The sequence below is a fragment of the Aulonocara stuartgranti genome (genome assembly GCF_965226115.1).
Source record: "Aulonocara stuartgranti genome assembly, chromosome: 12".
In the NCBI taxonomy this organism is placed as follows: Eukaryota; Metazoa; Chordata; class Actinopteri; order Cichliformes; family Cichlidae; genus Aulonocara; species Aulonocara stuartgranti.
The window spans coordinates 30206305-30233472 of NC_138948.1; the positions used below are offsets into that span (position 1 = coordinate 30206305).

Consider the following 27168-nt stretch of genomic DNA (forward strand, 5'->3'; position numbering starts at 1 on the left):
CATCCTTCCCCCTTTGCTTCTGTATCTCCATCACCCATTCCTGATGAATCATTAAAAATGTGTTTTTTTCTTTACAGATGAACTTGCCTACAAGCTGCAAATTAAAAGAGCGCATTATAAAATTATGCAGTATATCGCAAGGGCAATGGAACATTTGGAAGGATAGTAATCAGCAAAACTTGCACATCTTAACAGATCATTTAAGTGATTTGTAGAAGACATTTTATGTGCAAAAGCAATTAAAAGTGTTTTACATGTGGATTATAAACATTAGGCAGAAAAGGCAACATAAATATTAAACAGCATATTAAAACTTTAAAAAATGAAAAAGATGGGATACTATTAAAGCCAATTTAAGTTAAAGCATGTCGCTGTTGGTCACTACAAGCTGCTTTTTACTACAAGCCGTTTTTCTGCTGGTAAGCTAGAAAAACAGCTAATGGGGGATATAAGTAGTTTTTGGTGTGTGTAGGTTAGAATCTTTTGTCCCTTGACAAAAACCTTGGAGAACAGTTTATAAAAAGAACACGTTCTAGTAACACAGGATTAAGGGCTACAGCTACCGTTAGCATCTTCACTGATAATGGCTTAGACCTCAGAGAGTAACCTTTACTATGGAGACTTTGTTTAATGTGTTCAGTTTTATTTTTGTTGGAAGAAAAAATGAGCTCTTTTAGAAAAGCCCAAGTAATAGGTACAATGACCTAGGAACGTGACATTGTGACATCAGAAAGAACCTTCCCAGTGACTCTACACCATAAAAAAAAATCCTAAAAAAACAGTAATATTCCGGCAGCTGGGGCGCCAAAATAATACCAGAAAATAACAGAAAATAACTTTCTCATTAAAATACGGTTATTTTCAGTAATGACAATACAGTTTGTTGCCCTAATTTTACATGGGATTTTGCCTTTTTCAAGTGCTTTTAAACATTAAATTAGGAACATTTTAATGTGATTAAACAATGAAATTACCTATAAACAAGATCAATGAATGCGGCAATATGATTAATAATACTTAAATACTCACCATCCTATGTCGGCCATTTTACCTCCCTCGGGAGTTCACGGCTGTGATTATCTCTGCGATTTACATCCCGCCACAAGCGGATAACAACAAGGCGCTATTGGACCTCCATGATGTGCTGAGCGGCCACCAGGCTAAACATCCAGATGCCGCCCTCATAGTGGCGGGGGATTTTAATAGGGCTAAATTAAAACAGGTCATGCCTAATTTTCACCAGCATGTTACCTGTCCCACCAGGGGAAACAACACACTGGACCACTGCTACAGTCCATTTAAAGGCGGCTACAAAGCCATCTCCCTACCGGCTTTTGGGAAATCGGACCACGCCGCCATTTTACTCGCCCCGGAATATAAACAAAGGCTTCATCAGGAAGCTCCGGTGACGCGAGAGGTCAAACGTTGGACTGTCCAATCAGAGGCGACGCTGCAGGACGTACTCGGTGATGTAGACTGGGACGTATTCCAGGATACTTCCGCAAACATTGACGAGTTTGCGGACACAGCGATTAGCTTCATTGGAATGCTAGTGGATACCATCATCCCCTCGACTACAATTCGGACCTTTCCCAATCAAAAACCTTGGGTTGACTCTACTGTCAGGAGAGCTCTCAAAGCACGGACCACGGCCTACAATATGGGGCTCACATCGGGCGATATGACCAACTATAAAGCAGCTTCTTATGGTTTAAGGAAGACTGTGAAAGCGGCTAAAAGGCGTTACAAGGACAAGGTGGAGTCGCATTTCCATTATGGCGACTCCCGACGTATATGGGACGGGCTACGAACAATCACAGATTATAAACCCAGCACTGTGAGATGTACGAAACCGGAATTAGCTGACGAACTCAATGCTTTTTTTGCGCGTTTTGAGGCGCCTCAGTTTCAATCTCAGAGCCCTGCACCCGCCCCCGCTGCTGAACCAGCACCACTGATACTCTCTGAGCATGACGTGAGGAGAGCTCTGAGGGCAACCAACTGCAGGAAGGCAGCGGGACCAGATAGCATACCGGGACGTGTGCTAAGAGTATGTGCAGATCAGCTAACTACAGTTTTCACTAACATCTTCAATGCCTCCCTGGCCCAGCAGGTAGTCCCCACCTGCTTTAAAACATCAGTGATTGTTCCGATCCCTAAGAACACCCGCCCAGCCAGCCTAAATGATTATCGCCCAGTGGCCCTAACATCTGTAGTGATGAAATGTTTTGAGAGGCTCATGAAACCCTTTATTAGTTCTTTCCTCCCTCCTGACTTGGACTCATTGCAGTTTGCATACCGGACAAATAGATCCACTGGAGATGCTGTAGCACAGGTCCTGCACACCACACTGAGCCATCTAGATGAGGGACGTGGGAACTATGTGAGAATGCTGTTTATAGACTACAGCTCAGCGTTCAACACCATAGTGCCCCACATCCTTACGGATAAGCTCCGGGATCTGGGATTCAGCACATCCTTGTGCAGGTGGATTCACAGCTTTTTGACTGCGAGACCACAGTCGGTGAGAATAGGGGATGTGTACTCTCATACCCTTTCACTGAACATAGGGGCCCCCCAGGGATGTGTGCTTAGCCCTCTTCTTTATTCCCTCTACACCGCGGACTGCACGGCCAGATACCCCACTAACTCCATTGTGAAGTTCGCTGACGACACAGTGGTGGTAGGACTCATCTCCGGGAATGACGAGAGGGCCTACCGAAGCGAGGTGGACGGATTAGCAAAGTGGTGTGTGGCAAACCACCTCTCCATGAATATCAGCAAAACTAAGGAGATGGTGATTGATTTTAGGAGACAGAGAGGCGAGAAAACTCACACCCCAATTCAGATCAATGGAAACCCTGTGGAGAAAGTCTCTAATTTTAAATACCTCTGTGTTTATATCAACGAGGACCTTATTTGGAACACACATACGGACTTCCTCATCAGCAAAGGCAGACAGCGCCTCTATCATCTGAGGCGTTTAAAGAGGTTTAAGATCTCCAAGAACATCCAGAGGAGATTCTACACCGGGGTCATTGAGAGCATCCTGTGTAATAACATCACGGTGTGGTACGGGAACTGCACAGTACAGCAACAGAAAGCCCTGCAGAGGGTCGTGCGCACAGCTGAACGCACTATGGGAACATCTTTACCAACACTGCAGGACATCTACGCTGAAAGGTGCAGATCCCGGGCCATCAGGATCACTAACGACTCCAGCCATCCCGCTTACAAACTGTTCAGGCCACTGAGGTCAGGGAAACGCCTCTGTAGCCTGAAAACAAGAACTGAAAGGTTCAGGAGGAGTTTTTACCCACAAACAGTGAGACTCCTCAACCAAAACACAAATCGGACAACATGATGGACAATTCCATACACAGTATATAATTTTCCTTTGAGTTTTATCCTTATTTTTATTTGTATTTTATCATATACATCTGTATTTATGTAAATACGTACACTATAGCTCTTAACTATTACAGCGTAATATTTTGCACGATATTATACATTTTTATACTTTTATATAGATATTTTTTATTATAAGTTTAGTAAGATGCACAGTCGGGGGGGGGAGTACTTTTTAGCCGGAAAAAACATTTCACTGTGTGTTGTACTAGTTATAACTACATGTGACAAATAAATAAAGAATTGAATTGAATTGAATTAAATGTACAGAAATATACAGTTAACAGTTGGTTTAAATAATAATGGGTTGCATTCATATAGCACTTTTTGAGACCCTCAAAGCGCTTTACAATTCCACTTTATAATTCCCCTCTGGCCATCACCAGTAGGTGGTAGGTGAAGCGTCATGCCCAAGGACACAACAACCGAGAGTGTCTGAGCCGGGGCTTGAACCGGCAACCTACAAGGCGAACTGCCAACTCTTGAGCCACGATCGCCCTAAATAACAACAATAATAATAATAATTATTATTATTTGATGTAAAAAAAGTTTATGAGAATCATTTTATATATTTTTCCATAGCATTACATTTGAATTCAACAGTTCAATCTTTCAAATAACGGACAAATATTTGTGAAATTATGATACATTTGTGAATGCATTTTAACAATCTAAATATGCGTATGTACAGACAAATACATTTAAAAAACAAGACAATTATGTTTTATTACATTTACAGTGATTTCACGTTAATTTACATTTGAAATGTAAAATCACAGTCTATTTATGTAAATTTAATGATGTTCTAGAAGAACAGTACAAAACTGTAAAATACACAGTGAAATACTTTTATATTACATTTATACAATTTTTTTACAGTGTATGCTCTCACTTGCTACTCCAGTTTCTTATTCAATTTAGCGTGATTATTTTGTAAATGATAGTCTTTACGAGTAAGAATGATAAAGGATAAAGTGCAGTATTTTTAACGGTGGGCCTACCTTGTGATGTGCCACGTCATGTTTCAAAACACCAAGAGGTTGAAAAACAGAAAATCAGTTTTTGCATTCAGTATGTGACAGTGTGGTAGAAAAAACTGATGTCATGATGGCTACAGCCTGTCTTTTATATAGAATCTATACAGCGTGTGCTGTTGGTTTTCTGTTTGACTATAAAATCTTTATATTTACACTAACAGTCACTTGTGGAATAATTAAATCAACATTCTGTACCAACAGATATTTTTATAATGGTTTCATGTTTCTGTATTTCCCCTCAGGTCAATAGTGTTTCATCTAGCGCATAGTTTGGATTTTATGGTCAGCACTTTCAATGTTTTGATTCCACGGCTCTCATCATTAGCAGCAAGCAGCTATTTTCAGGAAAAATGACAAATCAGGTGAGTCAGTTGGTGCCTTAAAATGGTAAATCCTCCTTTAACTCTCATCAGAAATATTTGGGTTATACTGAGATTTAAACGAATGTTCTTATGAGAATTTTAAATTAAGCAGGTTACAAACTATCCACTTCTAACCAAACCAGGCCAATATCCTTTTAAACTGACTACCCACAAGTACTGTTTTGTTGATTGTCTTTCAGTTACATAATTGTAGTCCCTTCATCTGCGATGGCTTAATGATGAGCCTTCCAAAACCATGTCATAATTATTGCAACCAATTTAAACAAAGCTTCAATAATGGTAATAAAGTAGTACTTGAACTCAAACTCAAGATCAAAATCTACCATGCTCTCTACATCTGTTTCTCTAGACATAACATTTTATAACAGTTGCTGCATTAAAGTGCTAGAGTTCATGAAAAACTGCATTTTAACCCAAACCAAACTTACTGTGCATTTTAAAGGATGCTTACAAGGAATGTATTGTGACATTTCATGCTTAACATCGACAAGGTCACCAGCAATCTGTCAAAGGGTTCAATGCGGGTTGTTTCTGTTTTAGCCACATGATAAATAGGCAGTTTCTCAGAAACTAGAAGATGCTACTTTTCAAATAATGCATGAGGGTTGTGTAGGAAGGCCATGTTTTTGACCGCCAAGGAGGGAAGCGTACCAAGGGCGTGTAGTTAAACTTGTCATACCATTTCAAATAAAGTCTTATACATTTTGATATTACAGTTTTTCTTAAATTTTCCATGTAGGTTCCTCTTACCCCCAACCGGTCACAGCAGATGGTGTCTCTCCCTGAGCCTGGTTTTGCTAGGGGTTTCAGTTAAAGCCAAAGCCTGGATTTAACTGTCAAGATGTATTGTTGCCTGGATTTGCTTGTTCAAAGGTACAACTCTCACAATTTAGGGCTCCAAACTTTCCTCTCATTAGAGTAAGAAAAATTTGAACTTTAAACAGAATTCCTCATCTGTGATTCTGTCTATCAGGTATGTTTAATGGCCCTGTTCAGGGACATGTTGGCACTTGATGGGCTGCTGTGCATACTGCAGCAAAGGCCTTTCAGTTACACAGTTGTTTCAGGAGGCAGTCTGTTAATGCACATTATCTGAACAAAAATGACTTCGACTTGACTCTGTGCCACAAAACAGCTGCTAGCATGCTGAGATAACTTCTCTCATATCCAGAGCAGTTTCACTTATCTCTCGCAAGCAAGGATTGCAACCAAGTGGAATCACTCAGACAAGAAGCTAACATTAATGAGTCTGTTTAATCCTAAGCCTCAAACTTTTCCTATTTTATTCTGTTTTATTCTATTTTGTAAAGTACTTTATTCTTCTGTATATAGTATTTTATTCTTATTGTATAGTGTGTTATTCTATTTCATCTTATCCTATTCTATTGTTTTTCTTAACTTTTACTGCTCTTAAACTTTTACTTTCTGCCGTGACCAAAACAGTTCGCACGTGTGGGACTAATAAAGGTTCATCTCATCTCACCTCATCTCATCTCATCTCACCTCATCTCAACTTGCCTAACCAAACATTAACATCACAAAAAATACAAAAATATGTGTAATTATGAGGGAATCCTCAGACTTTGGAATAATCTTCCATTAAATATTAGATCTGCACAAACACTTGATCAATTTCAATCGCTACTATAGACATATTTTTATGCCCTGGCTTTTAACACGCTATGACCCAAGCATTTTGGTCTTATTTTAATAGTCTTACATGCCCAAATAATGGGCGTGTATGGTTACCAGCTGAGGATATCTGTCTTTTGAACTGTCGTTTGTCCTTTGAACTGACATTTGACACCACCCACTGGTGTATTGGTGTATATATATATATATATATATATATATATATATATATATATATATATATATATATATATATATATATACATACAGTGGGGCAAAAAAGTATTTAGTCAGCCACCGATTGTGCAAGTTCCCCCACCTAAAATGATGACAGAGGTCAGTAATTTGCACCAGAGGTACACTTCAACTGTGAGAGACAGAATGTGAAAAAAAAATCCATGAATCCACATGGTAGGATTTGTAAAGAATTTATTCGTAAATCAGGGTGGAAAATAAGTATTTGGTCAATAACAAAAATACAACTCAATACTTTGTAACATAACCTTTGTTGGCAATAACAGAGGTCAAACGTTTACTATAGGTCTTTACCAGGTTTGCACACACAGTAGCTGGTATTTTGGCCCATTCCTCCATGCAGATCTTCTCGAGAGCAGTGATGTTTTGGGGCTGTCGCCGAGCAACACGGACTTTCAACTCCCGCCACAGATTTTCTATGGGGTTGAGGTCTGGAGACTGGCTAGGCCACTCCAGGACTTTCAAATGCTTCTTACGGAGCCACTCCTTTGTTGCCCGGGCGGTGTGTTTTGGATCATTGTCATGTTGGAAGACCCAGCCTCGTTTCATCTTCAAAGTTCTCACTGATGGAAGGAGGTTTTGGCTCAAAATCTCACGATACATGGCCCCATTCATTCTGTCCTTAACACGGATCAGTCGTCCTGTCCCCCTGGCAGAAAAACAGCCCCATAGCATGATGTTTCCACCCCCATGCTTCACAGTAGGTATGGTGTTCTTGGGATGCAACTCAGTATTCTTCTTCCTCCAAACACGACGAGCTGAGTTTATACCAAAAAGTTCTACTTTGGTTTCATCTGACCACATGACATTCTCCCAATCCTCTGCTGTATCATCCATGTGATCACTGGCAAACTTCAGACGGGCCTGGACATGCACTGGCTTCAGCAGCGGAACACGTCTGGCACTGCGGGATTTGATTCCTTGCCGTTGTAGTGTGTTACTGATGGTGACCTTTGTTACTTTGGTCCCAGCTCTCTGCAGGTCATTCACCAGGTCCCCCCGTGTGGTTCTGGGATCTTTGCTCACCGTTCTCATGATCATTTTGACCCCACGGGATGAGATCTTGCGTGGAGCCTCAGATCGAGGGAGATTATCAGTGGTCTTGTATGTCTTCCATTTTCTGATGATTGCTCCCACAGTTGATTTTTTCACACCAAGCTGCTTGCCTATTGTAGATTCACTCTTCCCAGTCTGGTGCAGGTCTACAATACTTTTCCTGGTGTCCTTCGAAAGCTCTTTGGTCTTGGCCATGGCGGAGTTTGGAGTCTGACTGTTTGAGGCTGTGGACAGGTGTCTTTTATACAGATGATGAGTTCAAACAGGTGCCATTCATACAGGTAACGAGTGGGGGACAGAAAAGCTTCTTACAGAAGACGTTACAGGTCTGTGAGAGCCAGAGATTTTCCTTGTTTGAGGTGACCAAATACTTATTTTCCACCCTGATTTACGAATAAATTTTTTTACAAATCCTACCATGTGAATTCATGGATTTTTTTTTCACATTCTGTCTCTCACAGTTGAAGTGTACCTCTGGTGCAAATTACTGACCTCTGTCATCATTTTAAGTGGGGGAACTTGCACAATCGGTGGCTGACTAAATACTTTTTTGCCCCACTGTATAGATAGATAGATAGATAGATAGATAGATAGATAGATAGATAGATAGATAGATAGATAGAAAATCCTTAGATTCCGATTTGACAATAAAGATATTTCAGTGGTCCAAAGACAAAGACTAGAGAATATTGAATATTCTACATCATTAAGAGACCGTGGTCACCTCGGCCCTTTTCCACACTGGAACAATGTTGATACAATGAATAGCCTTCTAATGGCTCCTTGTTGAAAGTGATTGAGAAAAGGTAATGGATGTATAGAGGGAATTGGCATTTGAGTCTATTCACAGCTGCTTCATCTTAAGGCCACACTTCAACCTATTGTCCCACAGACCTTCTCCTCAGTGCTGACCTTCCTACCCTCACCTCTCACCTTTATCCTTCCCAGCTGCTGCACTCTTATGATGGACAGCTGTTTCCTCAAGAGCCACAGGCTGTGCTCTTTGGCTCACAGCTGATTTATTCACGCTAGTAAATTTACACTGGAAAATCACTAATGACTTTACTAAATAAAGAAAATGATTTATTCTGGTCATCTTTAAAATCTCATAAAGTCTAGATTATGAAGCTTCTTCTTCACTGTTTACACAAAAGCAAAGAGGGAGAAGATTTTTATGCATTTATAAAAAAGGGAAATGAAAGGAGATGCACTAAGCCTTCCTTAGAGTGTTTATGCTTCCAGCTCTACTGTTGGGTAATATAAACTGTGGAGATAAGCTATAAAAGTTAACATCCCCCTGTCTCAGTTCCCATTAGAAACACCTCTTACAAAGTATTTCTAAGAGAATGGTCCTCATTAAAATTCATTGCACCACAGTTTCTCTAACAGATATCCTCACAGAGCTTAAATAGATTTACAAAGCATGCCATTTTTTAATGTCTCCACCACTATAGCAGATGAAGATATTGTGAATGGCTGTGGCACTGTGACATGACTGAAACAAGAGCTACATTTAATTCACATTCAGGGACCACCAACAGCCTATCAGAGCCCAATCCTGAGGTGGGCATCAATCATGGGAGCCTGGACCGCTCTGGCTTGTGTGTTAGCTCTTCTAAAGCAAAGGAAAAGGCTTTGACAAGGGCCCATTATTCAGTAGCTCATCTTATGTCACTTCACACATCACCTGTCAGCCTGCCAACCCAGCTTTGCACCCAAAGGTCGCCATCAGCGATCAGTCACATCATAGACATCCAAATCACAGCCTTATAGCCGACTTTAAACTGTGTTTTTATATGTTTAGGTGCTATTAGATGTCATTCAGGAGCACAAGGCACTCAGAGAGACCCCACTGTAATTATTCTACAGTACATCCATAAAAAATGTTTCTCTTTTTCCCCCAAAAAGTTCATTTTGACTTTCTTCAAAATGTAGGCTCAGGGTTACCACCTACGATAAATATGAGGCAACACTATCCATCCACTACAATGCACATTGCCCAAACTCAACAGCGTTACTGATACTGATGAGAGTGACAGAGAAAGATAAATTTTTTCCTTATTTCCAACATGAACAAACAGAAAGTAGACTTAAATTGAGGAAGAATTACACTGGAATTACACTGCTGATCACTCTGATTATTATCAACCCCTAAGATCATCATCCATCAACACAAGCCTAACCAGTAGTTCTGTGCAGTACTGCAAATTATCAATCTGATACCAAGTAAATACAGAGCCATTAATTAATTAATTAATGCCAGTACCGATACTGATACTTTTAACAAATAAAGGCAACTTATGAATGGGAGAGCATTCTGTCATGATTTATGAGATAAATCATTAAATTGTAATTCTGAAAACATTTTAATTACCACTAAATCACTCTATTTTTCATTTTCCACAATAATTGGTTAATATAACAAAATACACCTTTCCGTTTTGCATGTACTTTGATAATTGGTCCTTTGGAGAGCTGGAATGTAAATGTACCCGTCTCTAAAGTACTTGGGGTTAACTTCTGTTATTTAAATGTACTATAAATAGAACAGACGTGACAGTCAACACAAAAAGGTTCAGACTGTTTTCATAGTGCATGTTTGATGTATATTTTTTTCATTTTCAAAAAAATGAATTATTTAACACAATTCACCAGACTAAAAACTGAGGATAAAAAAAGAGTATTGAGCCTATCGCGCCAGTATAAATCAGATATCAATACCAGCATTGGTATTGATACTATTGATATTTGGATGTAGCTAGCTGCCTGAGGGGTTTACTAAGAGTTCTTGGTCCTGTATCCTCTAATGAAGCAGCTCACTCAGCTAAACTGTGCAGTATTTTCAGTAGTGTTAGTGCATCTGAAACCCATAATTTCCTATCGCAACCTGTTTCTCCAGCAATTATTCATGGGTGAAAAACATCTCATGAGATAACTGCAATTTTAGGACGCCCTGGAAGAGAGGACAGCCTGGTTCTTCTTGGATTGCTCTAAGCAAGTGTAACTTCTTCTCTGACTTGCTGTCTGCAGGATGTGCAACAGAGAAAAGAGAAAAGCTTTTAAGCAAGCAACAACAGCAGCAGACAAGGAAACCCACAAGGGAGATGGGGAAAATGACATAGGGATGGTGTGGAGTGTGCATGTGGGGGGAAGAAGGAATGGGGTTTTTTTTCAACAAAAAAGAAAGTGAGAAGCAGCAAAGGTGGAAAGAAGGATGGAATTTAAATGGCATTTGTGATAAGGTGACATTTAGAAAAATCTCAGCTCCATCTCCTTTGAACAAAAAGGTCTTGATCCCAGGAAAAAGGGGGGTCTGTCACCTCACAGGTTGCACTGGTGAAGGAAAATACAGCAGCATATGAGACTGAAATGCAGAAGTGTACACATGGATTCAAATGCTTTAAATCCTTAAACACATCCGAAATTAGTATTCCTACATTCTCGTGTGTTGCGGTAATACAAACTCTTGTGTATAAGGTCATTGTTTTGAATTGAGCGTAATGATATACGGGTGTTTTAAGTGTGTCATGATGATCACCAGCTATGGGTCAGAGTTCAGCCTCCTTTTTATGAGGACTACATCTCTGATCGGGACTAAGAGTTGCCATGGAGAAACATGCAATCAGCTGGTCTTTCTTTTCACTGCTTTTCACTGACTCGCTCCCTTCCTCTGCCCTGTAAACAGTACGGGCCCTGTTGTTGTCGTCGTCAGATAGTGACTAAGTATATGCAGTGTGGGAAGGAGAATCTCAGCTGTTCATCCTGGAGAACTCATCTCCCCTCCCGTTCCGGTCCTAGGTGAGCCACAATACTTCTTCAGACCTCCCTTTCCTTTTGGCTGCCATTACCCAAACTAAGCTCATTTGTCCCCCCCAGTAGACCCATGATCTGCCTTTTGTTCAGACCCCAACCTCCCATTCATGTCCCCCAGGAGAGCAGACAAAAGAGGAAAAGACATAGGCTTAAACCCTTTTGCCCAGACAGACTGTGGTAAAGCAACCATAAAGAGATGCTGGGCGTGAATGGCTGGGGAGCTCTCTAGCTTCAACTAGAAGCTGTCTGTGAAGATGCCCTCCCTTGCCCACATCAACAGAAGTCTCAGTTATTGTGTGAACATGTCCTGAAATGAAGACAACATCTTTGGCAATTTGACAACACATATGCGGCACAGCCAGATTTTTACTTGCATTTCAAATGTTGAAAGTACATCCAGAAACCTAAGTTGAATATACACAATTGTTGAAATAAAAGCAGCTGTCAAACAGGGAAGTGGATACATCATAGACTGCATATAAGCATATGTTACCAACTGTTATGTGAAATTGGTAAATGGACCTGCTTCTTATATAATGTTTTTCTACTCAAGCACTCAAAGCACTTTCTACAACTTGCCTCATTCACACATAGTCTATGCCTAAGTGCATTTGCACTCCAATGAATGCATCAGAGAGCAATGTGGGGTTCAGGATCTTGCCCAAGGATACTTTGGCACGCAAACAGGAGGAGCCAGAGATCAAACCACCAACCATGGTTGTTTTAATAGATGACCTGCTGTAAATCAGATATCATATGTGAGGTTTGGAGCTTACTCTGAAACAGAGGAACACTTGTAGTAGGATCTTGTCAATAACAGGAGGCGTCCATCCTTAAGCATACCTCATCCATTTTTAGTACAGTAGGGGCCATATTTACAATTCATATTCACTTAGATTTTAAACTAACAACAGATATAAACACACCAGGAAAGTGTTTACTAGGCCTATAGGACACTCCCTCATAGATTTCTATAGAGCCTGATTTTTGCAGTCAGTGACAACATTTGAACCAAGGCTTGGCAGTGCAGGGGGGACATATCCACAGAGCACAGATGATGTCAAAACATTTTACAGGGTTCACGTTTTCATTCAAATTTCAATTTATATGGATCAGTTTATGAAATTTGAATCATGCCTCTTTATTCTGACTGAAACCTTCATATGGAGTTGTGGGTTTTTCTTTTAAAAGCTCTCACCCTGGAGGCTCCACTACCAGACTTCATTTAATAAAAATTTGAACCTGACCCATTTTTCGAAGGTTGCTTAGCATGGTACATTCACTGAATTGGCCACCTACTACTAATAAAACTGATATGGAGGTAACATTTGTTAAGATTCAGTATTGAGGAAGGGTACAAGAGGTGATCGAAGAATAACCACACCGATCCGGCCGGGTGAAGTCAAACGATGATTTTAATGAACACACGTGTGGGAAGACAACTCTGTACGCAGACAGGAAGTAGTCTTCGACTTAATCAAAGCATGAACAGATATTTTATAGCATCAGGGTTTGTTTACTGACGCCCCTTCATGCGTCACCGGTACATTTTATACATAGATCAGATCAACATCATCATGACTTTTCACCTAGAAAATCATCTTCTATTTTCATGACGTGGTACTTTCCGTTCTTATCTTGTTCCTCTTTCTTGCCGAGACACCAAGAAACGGTTCCTCTTTTACCAAGACAATTTTGCAGTTACAGCCAAACATAACTAACCTCTTCCTCTAAATAAATCTAATTTAAAGTGTGTGTGTGTGTGTGTGTTGACCTCACATGCTCTTTGTCAATTCACCTGTTGCACTTCTGACCTTTTACCAGACCAGAAGCTCACTGAGACTATGTGTATGTCTTCTACTAAATAAATGTTTTAACCAAGAACCTCTACTAAAACCTTAATATAAAATGACCTGATATAAGTGTTTTGTAAGCATGTATTGCGATTCCTTCTATGGCTCCAAGTCACTTGCACAATAGATTGTCCGAACATCGCGCCGAACAAAGCTTCCGACCCCCAATTAATTGACCGAGCTCCAACTCTTTAATAAGCACAGATATGCATTGTGTATAAAATAGTCATAACTGCTTAAGGCCTTCTTAAAGCTATCTGTTACATTGTTAAAGCCTCGTCTTAGCCTGCGGCTCAAAATAACTTCCTGCTTTCACTTCTGCATACAACTTCCTGTCAGCCTGCAACTCAGTCTTTCTGAAAGAGACACTGTTTAAACCTTGGAATGCAATATCCATGCTGCAGATTATATTATTAATGCAATGACAATTATTTAACAATAGCAGTAAAATAATTTCCCTCCTCGACACTCCCTCTTTTGACCTCTGGAACACCAGAGGTCACAATACATTGTGTCCTCACGCAGACCCTTCTCTGGTGGTCTCGAACCTCGAGATCTCCAGGATCCTCGCCCCTCCTGTGGTCGCCGAGATCGATCTTCTGCAAAGGAAACAAAACACCTTTTCTTGCATCTCCCTAACTTATCCTATCTGGGACTCTTTAATCAAAAGCCTGATCCTAATTATCTTCTTAACTTATTGACTTGTATTTATGTATACTCTTCAACGTTACTCATCACTTTAGAACTCTTTAAGCCCTGCTTTCACGTCCAGTTGCTCGCTCTATTTTCCCTTATCTGATCATCAACATCCTGTGCACAAGTTGTCGCTGCTGCAAGTTAATCTACTCCAAAAGAAAACAACCACTTTAATCAATTAAGTTTAAGCATATAAGCAATTACTCCTGTATACATTTCATCATAGCTAAATGCTGCCTTGAAACAACTCCTATGTGTTAACACTAACTTCATTTTAAAACCTCACATTTCCTATGTTATCACCTGTTTTGGTATAGCCTTTTTATTTCATTTTGCTCCTTTTAATGTAACAATACCTTCTAATTCTAATGTATCAGACTTAACCAAAACATATGCTTTCCTTCCTCTTTGGTCCTTCTTTAAGTTCAGTTAAAAGCTAAGTGAATTTAAGGCCTTTTGCCTGGAATCAATACTGTCATGTGTGTTTCTTAACTCTGTGTCTGTAAGCGTGTGCAATCCTTCATGAACTCATATTATCCTCACAGTAGATTGGCTAATCATAGCGCTAGCCAAAGGCTCGTGACCCTCCAGAGACAAATTTGAGCCACAACTCCTTTAAAAGCACAAAATGCAATATGTATAAAAATCATTTCTACGTAGAAGCTCCCCCTTTATCCTAAAGATAAACCTATGTAATATCTGTATGTGTACGCCTACATTATAACCACTTCTTCTAAAAATCAAAAAAGAAATCAAACCTGTTCTACTCCTTCAACCCTCACTAGTTTTCCCTCTAAGATTTATTCACAGCTTTGAAAAACTTTGAAAAACCGGCATTGTATCTTCTAAACAGGATTCAGTTCTGTCATGGTCCTGGGCCATGTTGGCCCAGCATTCTTGGTTCCTTGTATTTTTGCTCCTTATTTAGGCCAGGTTTTCTGAGGTGTCCTGTTGTGGTGTTCCCTAAGTGTTTTTTTCCCTTTGTGACTCTTACCCCCTTGTGCCCCTCTGTGTATTTATGAGCTCTCGTCTCTCTTTGTGTTTATTCCATGTTTCCCCCAGCCTGTTATGTCTGTGTTCTCCCCGTGCTCTGGGTGTATTTAAGTTGTGTCTTCTGATAATGATCCTAAATTATTAAACAATTAAATTATTAAACCCTAAACCCCCCTTTATCTTGATACATTTCATGTGTCAAGATACTATACAAAACTTAAAACTGCTCAGTTTTCCCCACTCATGATCCAATCTATGTCATAAAAATAAACTTAAAACAGAACAGTTATCAGTCATGTGTTTCTACAATTAATGGTAACTAAGTTACATCAAAAATATTTCCCCTTTAGCATTTGGCCTTCTCCCAACAATATACTATAATCTCATAATCTAACCCCACCTAATAAAACAAAAATTTTTCTGGTAAAAGCAAATTGTTTATCCACATTAATTCATCCTCACTCACATACAGTCTCACATTCACTCACATGCAGTCACACCATGTATTTGCTGATAGTGGAGCCTCCCGCACGATCAAATACTCCACCCTCAGCAAAATGAGCTCCGTCATTTTTTATTTTCCATAGGAAAATATTTCTTTATGCTTTTGGACTGGATTGACTCGCATAAAATCCTTTTTACAGGGACTTACGACCTTGATCAGTCCCCACAGGTAGCTTTCTCCTCAGCCAATTGTAATCTGGAAAGCCCCCTTATATTTGCTCCTCCCGAGAATTTTCAGCGCCGTTATTCACTGTTGCAGGCCTGCTTAAAACAGAAATGAAAAATAGAGCTGATTGTTAGCTCATAAAAACAAAACAAAATCACCTGACAGGTTTTCTTTAAGTGCACTGTTACAAAATAATGGGCCCAATTTTAGACATGTCCATGTTTCCTAAAACTCCCTCTATTTAAAACAAAAACACCAACAACAACCTACCTGACAGAATCAACCCATCACCACAACAACCTTAAACACACAAATCTTGCCACCACATAATTTCACCTCCTCAATACACCAAAAGTCTCATTAAAACCACACAATTTGCAAACAAAAATCACCCCCTTATACTCTTAAATTCAGCATAAGACCCCTTACGACATCATATAATCACTAAACTATAAATTCCCTACCCCAATCTGCACTTCTCGTCTCTGCTATGCTTCCTCTTCCTGAAAGTCACAGTCACACACACACTCCAGCTAATTTGCATACTGAGTCATCTCTCAAGAAGCTGTAACAACAGAAACATATGTTTAAACATTCCCAACTCATTAAATCATTTTATTTCTTCCAACAGTGATCACTAGTGTTGATCACTCAGTACGAGAGCACTCCTAAGTCACTCTTTTTTTTAAAACTACTTTAATCCCTTTTTCGTTTTCATAACTCCCTTTGTCATATGGCTTATTCTATTCCTCAATTACAAACTCAAATGTATTTTATTAAACATTCACACCCTTGTATCATTCATACAAGATAGCAAGCTGTTCTTCATTGCCTATGTTTGTGTTCTTAGCTAGGTTTAATCAGTGTCTATGCATTAAACTCCATGAGCTTGTCTTGTCTTTATAAGTTTAATGCATTTTCTGTTTGTGTGTGTGAATTTGCATATGGTGCTTTTACAGTGTGTCAGACTCCTTCATAATTTTGCCTTTAAACAGTCAATTTTCTCCTCCCCAAATTTACTAACCCAAATTCTGATTTCCTACCTTAAATAGCAGCATTCCTTGTCCTCAGCCAGAAGGTAGGGCTCCACTTGCCACTTTCCACCTCCACCCTAGCCCAGCGGCCTTACCCGTCAGGACCCGTCTTCTTACTGAAGCCGAGAGTAATCGTGACTGTGCCTGCCTTAGGTTGTCCCAGGGTTTCGAGGTGGGATCTTACCCGTCATGGGCTATCCAGCCTTCCATACTCGCCTGATACGGGGCCCAAGTGGGCAGGGGAGGGAACACACTGGCTCTGGGAATTAAAGGAATGTAAGCTGCTTCCTTCATTGCATCTTATGTTAAACTATCTCTATAATAAGCTATCTCAATTCTGACTCCTTCCTAGAATAATTTCACATATGGCACTTTGTGTATGTGTGTTTTCTATTCATTAATGTAATTGTCAGTTATTTTCTCTCCCGGTCAGGGAACCACATTATTTTCTCTCTTCATTTTACCTTCTTTTGTTTGTTTGTGACGTTCTACTTTAGCTCTACTAAACCTTGATGTAAAAACAATACTCCCTTATTTCACGCACACACTCTACCTTTTGCCTACACACACTTCTCTCTCAGACTTCCTCTGTTCACACATCACCTTGCACTCACTCTACTATCAACTTTCATAGTGTTATTATTATTTAGTATTTTGTACACCTCACACAGAATCATTCAAATCGAGTACTCACAGCATTCACATCACAACCTTCAACTTTCACTTTCGATCCTGCAAGACGCAGAGATGGACATCTCCTTCATCTAACATAAAACTAAATTACCATATCAACATACAATTACTGAAATTCAAACTCAAATACACCGTTTGTTTTAATAAAGTCAAAGAGTAAACAGGTGTACCAAGTGTATGTACTTATGTGTTTTAAACTGAAAGAAAAAGAAACTCAAACTCTTATAACATCACTCATGCCTCTCTCAAATTAAAACACTTTCAAAGTTTAAAACGTCCTACTTTACATCACCCAAGAAATACCTCTCACACCTTTATTCATCATGTCAAAGCTTCTAGTCACCGCATTCACACTTAAACTGTGACTAGAGTTAAGGAATATAACTCAACACACTTTCCTGAGAGTATTTTAGACATGCTTGTCATAATCAAAAAGAGCAAGTAAAAAACAAACAAACAAAAAATTGAAACCTCCATTAATTCTCACCGCACACACAAGAGATTGAAAAAATAAAACCCACCAGCAACTAATGCTGGAGAAAAGTTACTACTGAAAGTGATGTGTTAGTCTTAAGTATATACAGTGCACTCAATATATTTATATATCTACATCCAAACTCAGTCAATTACTATACATCCACTACGGCAACTCAAAACTTTATTTATAGTCCTCTAATAAACATAAATGGCATTTGAAACACACACTCAACAATGTTTGCAGCAGTATTTGTAAAACCAACTGTGGCTTAAACAGTTCACTGCTTACTCATTTGCATTTTCACTCACACACACCGTCTAAAAATAGCAGCAGCATTGCCTCAGACTCCTTTCACACAGAGATCTCTTATTTTACAAAGACGTCTTATATTTACAACTACTGTCAGATCTGTCAGCTTTAGCGCCTACACAATTTAGACAAATTTAAAATAACCGCCCAGCGGATAAATTCCCTGAGTTTTTGCGACCAATTAACCAGTATCAAGACTTTAACTGTTTCTGGCCTCATTTCTAAAATCCCTAACTCAATTTAAAAGCGTCAACCAACCCAAACTTTGAAGTGTTAAGTTAAAGTTACACGCCCGAAGTCCACTTCTGCTGGCCAAAAAAGCGCAGATACCGTTTCAAACGGTAAGGAGATTCTAACTCCTAGTTATTCTGGAGTGCCCCAAGCTCCACAGTGACCAACTGACTATCCCTCTTCGAGGACAATGCATAAGCGTCCTTTGCATTGGCAAGCGTTACCTCTGAGCACTGCGCTTCCTAGCAGACTCTAACTGCCGTTCTAGAATAATTTATAATACTTTGAAACAACAGTAAAACACCCAACAAAGTGTATAACTGAGGCAGATCGACCCTGATGGACAATGGGGACTCTAACCCACAAATTGACCCACAGAGGTCTGACCTAATGACCAACCGGGACTTTAACCCACAAAATGACCAAATACCCTACCAAACTACTTGAGACTCTAACTCAATTTCTTTGGGACTTCAACCCATTATTTAAACTTTTCTTATCAGACTCTTAACTACTTTCATTTCTTCTTAGCAGAACTCTAACTGCATCAACTCATGAGATTTTCATCAAAATCAAAACAGACATCCACCAGTAACTTCAGTGAGTAGACTTAAATTTTATCATGTCCAATTTGGCACACTTTGGAAATAATTCAACAGGTAGTGCCTTACCTTTTGGATAAGCCGGCTTATGCCCACTCACTTAGACCACTGGAATTCATGTCTGCCCGTCAGACCACCTAAGACCCCGGATTTCTCCGTCTAAACCTCCAACTCTCCCTCCTCAATAACCGGACGAAGCCCCCAAATGTTAAGATTCAGTATTGAGGAAGGGTACAAGAGGTGATCGAAGAATAACCACACCGATCCGGCCGGGTGAAGTCAAACGATGATTTTAATGAACACACGTGTGGGAAGACAACTCTGTACGCAGACAGGAAGTAGTCTTCGACTTAATCAAAGCATGAACAGATATTTTATAGCATCAGGGTTTGTTTACTGACGCCCCTTCATGCGTCACCGGTACATTTTATACATAGATCAGATCAACATCATCATGACTTTTCACCTAGAAAATCATCTTCTATTTTCATGACGTGGTACTTTCCGTTCTTATCTTGTTCCTCTTTCTTGCCGAGACACCAAGAAACGGTTCCTCTTTTACCAAGACAATTTTGCAGTTACAGCCAAACATAACTAACCTCTTCCTCTAAATAAATCTAATTTAAAGTGTGTGTGTGTGTGTGTGTTGACCTCACATGCTCTTTGTCAATTCACCTGTTGCACTTCTGACCTTTTACCAGACCAGAAGCTCACTGAGACTATGTGTATGTCTTCTACTAAATAAATGTTTTAACCAAGAACCTCTACTAAAACCTTAATATAAAATGACCTGATATAAGTGTTTTGTAAGCATGTATTGCGATTCCTTCTATGGCTCCAAGTCACTTGCACAATAGATTGTCCGAACATCGCGCCGAACAAAGCTTCCGACCCCCAATTAATTGACCGAGCTCCAACTCTTTAATAAGCACAGATATGCATTGTGTATAAAATAGTCATAACTGCTTAAGGCCTTCTTAAAGCTATCTGTTACATTGTTAAAGCCTCGTCTTAGCCTGCGGCTCAAAATAACTTCCTGCTTTCACTTCTGCATACAACTTCCTGTCAGCCTGCAACTCAGTCTTTCTGAAAGAGACACTGTTTAAACCTTGGAATGCAATATCCATGCTGCAGATTATATTATTAATGCAATGACAATTATTTAACAATAGCAGTAAAATAATTTCCCTCCTCGACACATTTTTCTGCTTTGATTTAGTTATATCAAATTGGATTACGTAGCTGAGCTGTTTTTAAAAAGAATAAAATAACACCAGCATCATCTATTCATTTATTTTTACAAGAGTGCTTTTTGCAGATTTCCAAATCTCCCTCTGTACATGCAGTAAGGATAAGAAGATTTATTGTGTTTCAGAATTCCCCCAAGTGTTTCTTATCTGTAAAACCCAATGTTGTTTATTTTGGCTCACAGTTTGTAAAGCTGTTACTGAGTTTTTGGGTGTTTGTTTCAGGTGGAAATGTCAAACAACCTAAGGCTTAATGCAGTCAAACTGATTGCAATCACAATATTGGGCTTCATCTAAATGGAGCCAGCAGAAGCACGCACGGAAGGCTGGGCATGTCCCCATACCCAGCAAAAAGATTGAAGGTCCTCTTTTGGGTCATTGAAGTTTTCCAAAGGTAGATGAAATACAGTCTCACTGGTGTGTTCTGGGTCTCCTCTGGAGCCTCCTACCTGTCTGACATGCTCATAAACTCCCAGTGGATTGGCTTAGAGCTCACAACATATATATAAAAAATAGCTAATAACTGAATGATAGTAAATCAAAAAGTTTACCACAACACCTACAATATGACTGAAGCCAGTAAATAAATCAATGTTTCCTGTTCCCAGTTCTATGTATTATTTAGTTTTTATTCACAGAGAAAAAATGTCATAAGATGTTACTTTTTATTCAATGATTAAAGGTAATGCCTGTTCTCTGTTTAGTCATGTTGGTCATATTCAACTATTTGTTCTTGGCATGCTATACCTTTATCTTCCTACTGAAGTTCCTGAAGGTGTTGTTCTTTAAATGTGTCCCAGGTTGCACATCAGCTCTGCAGTAAGAGTGCTGGGGAAGAGAGATACAAAAACTTAAACTCCTCTAACGATGGTGCAGTGCGCCCCTGATAGTAAAATATCAACCTTATTGCCTCGTTGTCAGATTGAATCCAGCAGCTTATGCTTCTGTTATGGTTTGTGGCACAAATCACATCATATTCAAGCCATAAGCTATATTACTGTAGCTTAGGTTTTACAGTCTTGCAGAAATTCTCTGAACTTGCAGACACATTAATCTACAAAGCAATGCAGGCTGACATATACACTAACTGCGTATCTGTCTCCACCTGTGTGATGTCAAATACAAGCTCGGGTTCAGCGAGGAGACACAGAGTGGGATCTGCCATACTATTCTATAGGGACTCCTCTGTAAGGCTTAAAATAGAAGAGATCCGTCTTTGCAAGCATCCATGCTGTTACACATACTACTACTACATAGATAAAGCAATAAATAAATGAATAAATAACTGTGTTCTCCACTATCTTAGTTACCTCTTGACAGCCTCCAGGCACTGGCAAGCTGTACAGTGTTGGAATTAGAGATTTGTTTTTTGGCCACATGTTAAAACACTACATTTTCAGAAAGAAAGAAAATCCACCGTGCGTTTCAAGTAAAACACGAGTGCAGGCTGAACATTTGCTTACAGAAACTCATAACTGATATAATACCCTAGTAACGTAAATGCATCATGCATTAAATATGGTTCATTTTCCTTCAAACCTGATTTTTCCAGCAGTTTCTGACTATATTTCTGTGCAATATGCTGGATTCCTTCAAATATCACTTCACCATCCACAATTATTTCAGAGAGATGCTATACTTGAACCAGTAAAATAATCTTCACACTTTATTACAATTATCTCAGGGAGATGGATTTTTTTTCTCCCCCAACTGACTGACTGAACACTAAATGTGACGCGATATTTCAGGACATTTTCATCGTCTCGCTTGATCCAAGCGATACTGCCTCATCAAGGTGCTGAATGCAGACCTGCCTACTGCTAAAGGCCTAGCATGCTTGAAAGTAGTCTCACCTCCACACAGCTGGCATATCACTGTGTGAGGTGAGAACCTGTCGGATTGTCAATTTCAGAATGTGGCAAAAATTGTGCTTTGCAGCCCCCCAGGCTTCTGACATCAGAAGGATGTGTGGGGGAGGGGTTTCAGAGGCTGTGTGGCAATCAGACAAGCACTTTGTCCACAGTATAGTGAGAACAGGCTACAAATTTAACACATCTTGAGCCTCCTTAAATGCATAATACAATTTTATTTTTTATTTATTTTGTGTGCACTTTCTTTGGATTTGAGTGGTCATATATTTTTCTATTATTTGTTTTACTTCATTTAGCTTACTTACAAGCACATCAATCTTTGCTTCTATAATAACCTTTTTCTTGTGTTCTTTAGCTCTGAGCAATTAGCACAGCTTAGCTTGATCAAACAGACCAAAACACAACCATTAAAAGATTTCTCAGTGCAGCATTTAGAAAAGTAAATGTAAAGGACATCATATTACAGAAATAGGCTGCAAAAAGTCATGTATATCTTTGTTTCCAAGAAAGCTAACTGGAAAACTCTAAGGTCTAAAATCAGATCAAGCCTTCATTCTTGTTACGATCCAGCCTGTGGGTGCAACATTACATTAAGGCCGCACAAGAGAACTGACAACTGTAGACCTCACTTCCCTCAGTTGAGGTCAGTGTTTATGATTCAGCAAAAAGCAAGAGACTGGAAAAAATGGCATGCAGGAGAGAGTTACAGAGCAAAAGCTATTGCTGACCAAAAAGAACACAAAAGCTCATCGCGCATTTGCCAGAAAACATTTTTGATGACTTTTGGGAAAATATTCTGGGGACTGACTTAAAGACTTGAAAGGTTTTCATCTTATTACATCTGGTGTAAAGCTAACACAGCATTTCATACAAAGAACACCACAACAGCAATGAAACATGGTGAGAGTAGTGTGAAGCTCTCCTGCTTCAGGATCTGGGTGACCTGCCATAACAATCCAGTGGGTGGCTGTAGCTCAGGAGGTACAGCAAGTCATCTACTGATTGGAAGGTTAGTGGTTCGATCCCTGGTTCCTCCTGTATCCATGGGCAATATACGAACCCCAAGTTGCTCTCTGATGGAGAGTATGAATATGAATGTTAGCTAGGAAGCACTAAAAAAAAGCTTAGAAGAAAGTGCTTGTGTAATTGCATGAAAGTGGCATGTTGTATAGAGCGCTTTGAGTACTCTGGGAGAGTAGTAGAATCAGTCCATTAATCCTGAAGGAGAATGTTTGGTCATCACTTTGTGCCCTGACGCTTAAGTATACTTGGGTTACACAGAAGCCCAATGATCTAAAACACAGTACAAATAAACCTAGTCAAAGGCTGGGCCTAAATCCATCTCTTCATACTCAAAAACCCTCTAGTGCTGCTGAATTTTTAAAATTCACCCAAAGTCCTCCATGTCAATGTGAAATACCTACTGCCAAATACTTCTCCACAATGGGTGAGGTAGGTTTGGATAATTGTTATCATTAATAAATGAAACAATCATTAAAAAACTGTATTTACTTGAGTTCTCTTTGTTTAATTTAAAAATGACTGATGATCTGAAGCTTATTCACCTGCCAAATTCTCTTGCACCGTCATCTCAGGCCCAGGGATTGCAGAGGTACATAACAAGCGCTGGGTCTCAAATTAAGTACTTCTGTACTTGCACTCACTATTTTGAGTACAGTACATGTAGTGTCGTAAAAGTAACAAGATGGTGTGCTTGTTGGCATTTCTCAGTTGTAGACAAGGTGTCCTTGGGTGGTGGAGCTTGCTGCACCATGCTATGACTTTAGTGAGCTTGGTCAACTCGTCAACTCATCAGTTTTCAGTGTGAACAGTTACTGTTATAAAGGAGTACATATGATCTCAAACCCTCAGTCTAACCAAGGAGTTTATAGTGTCTCAATCTAACCAGTAAATAAAAGTGGAAGTACAATGTAACTAATAAACAACTAGTCTCCCTGAGACCCATTATGAGGATTTTGTCACTCAGTAAAACGGTAAAAAGCAGGTTCGCAATATCCAATATTACAGCAGTGAGGGTGTGAAAGCACTGATGCCAAAAGACAACTTGTGTGCAAAGATGACAGTGTACATTTCTCATCTTCAATAGTTGCCATATGCAGAAAAAGGAAAGAAACCATCTTGTTGGTGAGAAAGATGAGGAAAGGTCTTTAACACCCAAAGCTACTGTTCGCCTATAATCATTCTATCTGACATGGATCAGAATCTATTGCAATTTGTCTCCTAAATTTAAGGTTAGGACTAGTTGTGACGGATGACAGCCTTAAAGGATTATGGTTATATATCTTGTGGAGTTGTTTGGTGGATATTTTGTTAAACAATCAAATGGATATATAGCTATATGTGTGATTAAAGGTTTTACCAGCTCTCAGGTGAGTTTTGGGGTTATTATTTACTTATATTTTACTATGTACTTATTTAATCATTTATTTCAAGGTTTCATGTTTAAATGGTCTTTTTTCCTTTTATCAATTTTGTATTTGTCTTTCATTTAATTAGAGTTTTGTTTTTTCATTTCTTTTAATTGTACATAGAAATAATTTCCTATTATTTTACTTCTAATGTGCCTTAATTTGGACGCTAATTCTTAGCTTGCCAGTCGCCTTTATGGCCCTATAATTTTGGAGCAACATCTGTTTATTGTCTGTCAAGGCTTGTAGTGGTAGTACAGCCCAATTTTCCCACCTTTTGTTTTTCTAACCCGATGTTGGAAAGAATGAGTTGAAAGATGGTTAGTCTTGTAACCTCAACTCTCTTGGGTGTCTTTTTGGCATTGCTTTCTCCCCCATTACCACTGAGTAAGGTCAGGTCTCAGAGAGGTCAGTTCACCCAGGAGGGTCACCCACTTCATACTAGACACTCCTGTGTCTGGAAATGGACCGGACAACTGTGTTCACTCAGCTATACTAGCTGCCAGTTTCACTTTCCAAACCACTGGTTATTAATTCCTGTCGGCACAGATCATCGTTTCTCCTCGGAACCAAAGTACATGGAGGAAGCTTAGCATTTAACCTTGTGATCCTTTACTGTAGCTTAGCTGGCTCCCTTGTGGTAAAATTCTTATTCACTCTAAGCCCTGAGTTTTTTGTGGGCAGCCAGTCAGGAGGAAATGGTTTACTGTCTTTGACATGTTCTATTTGTTTTTTAGTGCAGTGCAGAAAAGGTTGTTAACATTCTGTGCCATCTTGGAACATTTTAGATCTTATGTATATTACGCAGATCCTGAGAGCTCAAGTGTTGAATCTGCACTGTCAACTTTTCTGAAGCAGTTGGCAAGCACGGAGATACAGAGCGCCAACTGTAGCAACACAAAAGTTATGTGAGAAGGATTATAGGGTCTGAGGTCAAGGGCCAGAGCACAGATACAAGCCCTGACTCTGTACTAAGGTCGTTTACCGGCCATTTGTACAGATGAATGCAGCAGTTGTGTCTGTGTGTGGTCTTTTCTGGTGCAATGCTCAGTTTGCAATGCTAAGCTTCTCACCTAGAAAAAAATGCATTTTGTATTTACTCAGGTTATCTTTGTCTAGTATTTACATTTGTTTGATGTATGGTTTTATAACACGTGAGCTAGTGAAACAATTTACACTTTGATGAGCTCTATTAATTCATTGTTGGCCAAAAATGTTATACGGTCTAGCTAGCGCCAACCTGGAAGTGACGAAAACTGCAGTTCCTTGAGGTGCCGCGCGAGGGTGAATGCAAAACTTCCCATTGTTTCTCACATTTAAATGTCTAACCTCACAGCATTAAAAAGCATATTTATAGTTATAGTCTACTCCCCACTCACTCACCACACACATAAATGTTTTAATGCTGGAGTTAGGAGCATGTCTGTGTCTTTATACAGGTGCCAAGACAGACAGCGGGAGCTGATATCTCAGCCTCACCCTCCAGTGGACCTCTCTATTCTGTTCCTGTTGTTTTCTCTTCATGGAGAATTTTTAAAGGATTCTCAGCTCATATTCAGACTCGGCGTGTGGCACAGTTTGTGCTTCAGTTTTGGTGAGTGAAACTAGAGTATTATGTTAGCTAATAATGAACTAATATGACTAACTGTTCATTGCACCCTTGCAGCTTGCTATCCAAATTTGAAATGCAAACGCTAAAATGCTAACAATGAAGTTGTAAGAGACCGGTGGCTATGTCCATCTTGTAGACCGTCTGTGGTTCCTGTATAAGAGATCTATTAATGAGTGAGCTTTAAACTGCTTGCTCATAGCGGGTCAGGTCTGATTGTTGGGGTTTTCTCTTATTGTAGGGTCTTTACCTTACAATCTAAAGCACCTGCTTTGAATTAAATTGAACTCAATTAAATTGGAATATCCTTGTCAGCTACTCCCCCCACCTTACACACATCTTGTTTTTTTCCATCGCACAGAGCTCTTGAAAGCAGAGTCTATTACTTTGTTTATTGAAATTACAGTCCCTCTTAGATTAAACTGGTTATTATTACAAATACACTCTGATGCAGATAGCCCTCTAAAAAACAGCTGATGGCTGCTGCTACCTGGACTCCCTGCCGCATTGCTCGTCACCAACATTATACTCCCCATTGCTGTTTTATTCTCTCATTATTGAATCATAGAGGGGGTTTCAGTAGCTTGTGGAGGAGGGGGCAGACTGGGTGTCCATCCAAGTGACCCTCCCTGAGGACTTAACCCACACCACCCCACCTCACTGTTGCATAATGGATGAAGGACAGACATTGGGAGGGAGGAATGGAGAGCGGAGCCCTTATTACCTTGTGATTCATTTTTAATGAGGTAAACAGGTCTTTCCAGGTCACCTGAAAGCTCACACACACCAACTGCAGGTGGTGTGTCTTCCCATCGACAGCCTTATTGCTGCCCGCTTTGACATGCACCATGGCTGCAGGGGCTGCAATC

At 39.7% G+C, this 27168-nt stretch overlaps 1 protein-coding gene across 24 annotated transcripts in view; it reads left to right on the forward strand.

Annotated features, from left to right (window-relative positions):
* Nucleotides 1-27168, forward strand: part of tncb (tenascin Cb) — a 145349-nt gene that overhangs the window by 53813 nt on the left and 64368 nt on the right. For 11 of the 24 annotated variants that reach the window (XM_082554903.1, XM_082554911.1, XM_082554909.1 and 8 more), the window contains 4 exons: nucleotides 4688-4807; nucleotides 5568-5701; nucleotides 11457-11569; nucleotides 26130-26284. The exons of 2 other annotated variants lie outside the window; for them this stretch is intronic. The gene's annotated coding sequence lies outside the window, so the exon portion shown is untranslated. Of the gene's footprint in view, nucleotides 1-397; nucleotides 420-4687; nucleotides 4808-5567; nucleotides 5702-11456; nucleotides 11570-26129; nucleotides 26285-27024; nucleotides 27046-27168 lie in introns of those variants that run through there. 11 more of the 24 variants (XM_082554915.1, XM_082554895.1, XM_082554893.1 and 8 more) reach the window with 7 other exon arrangements.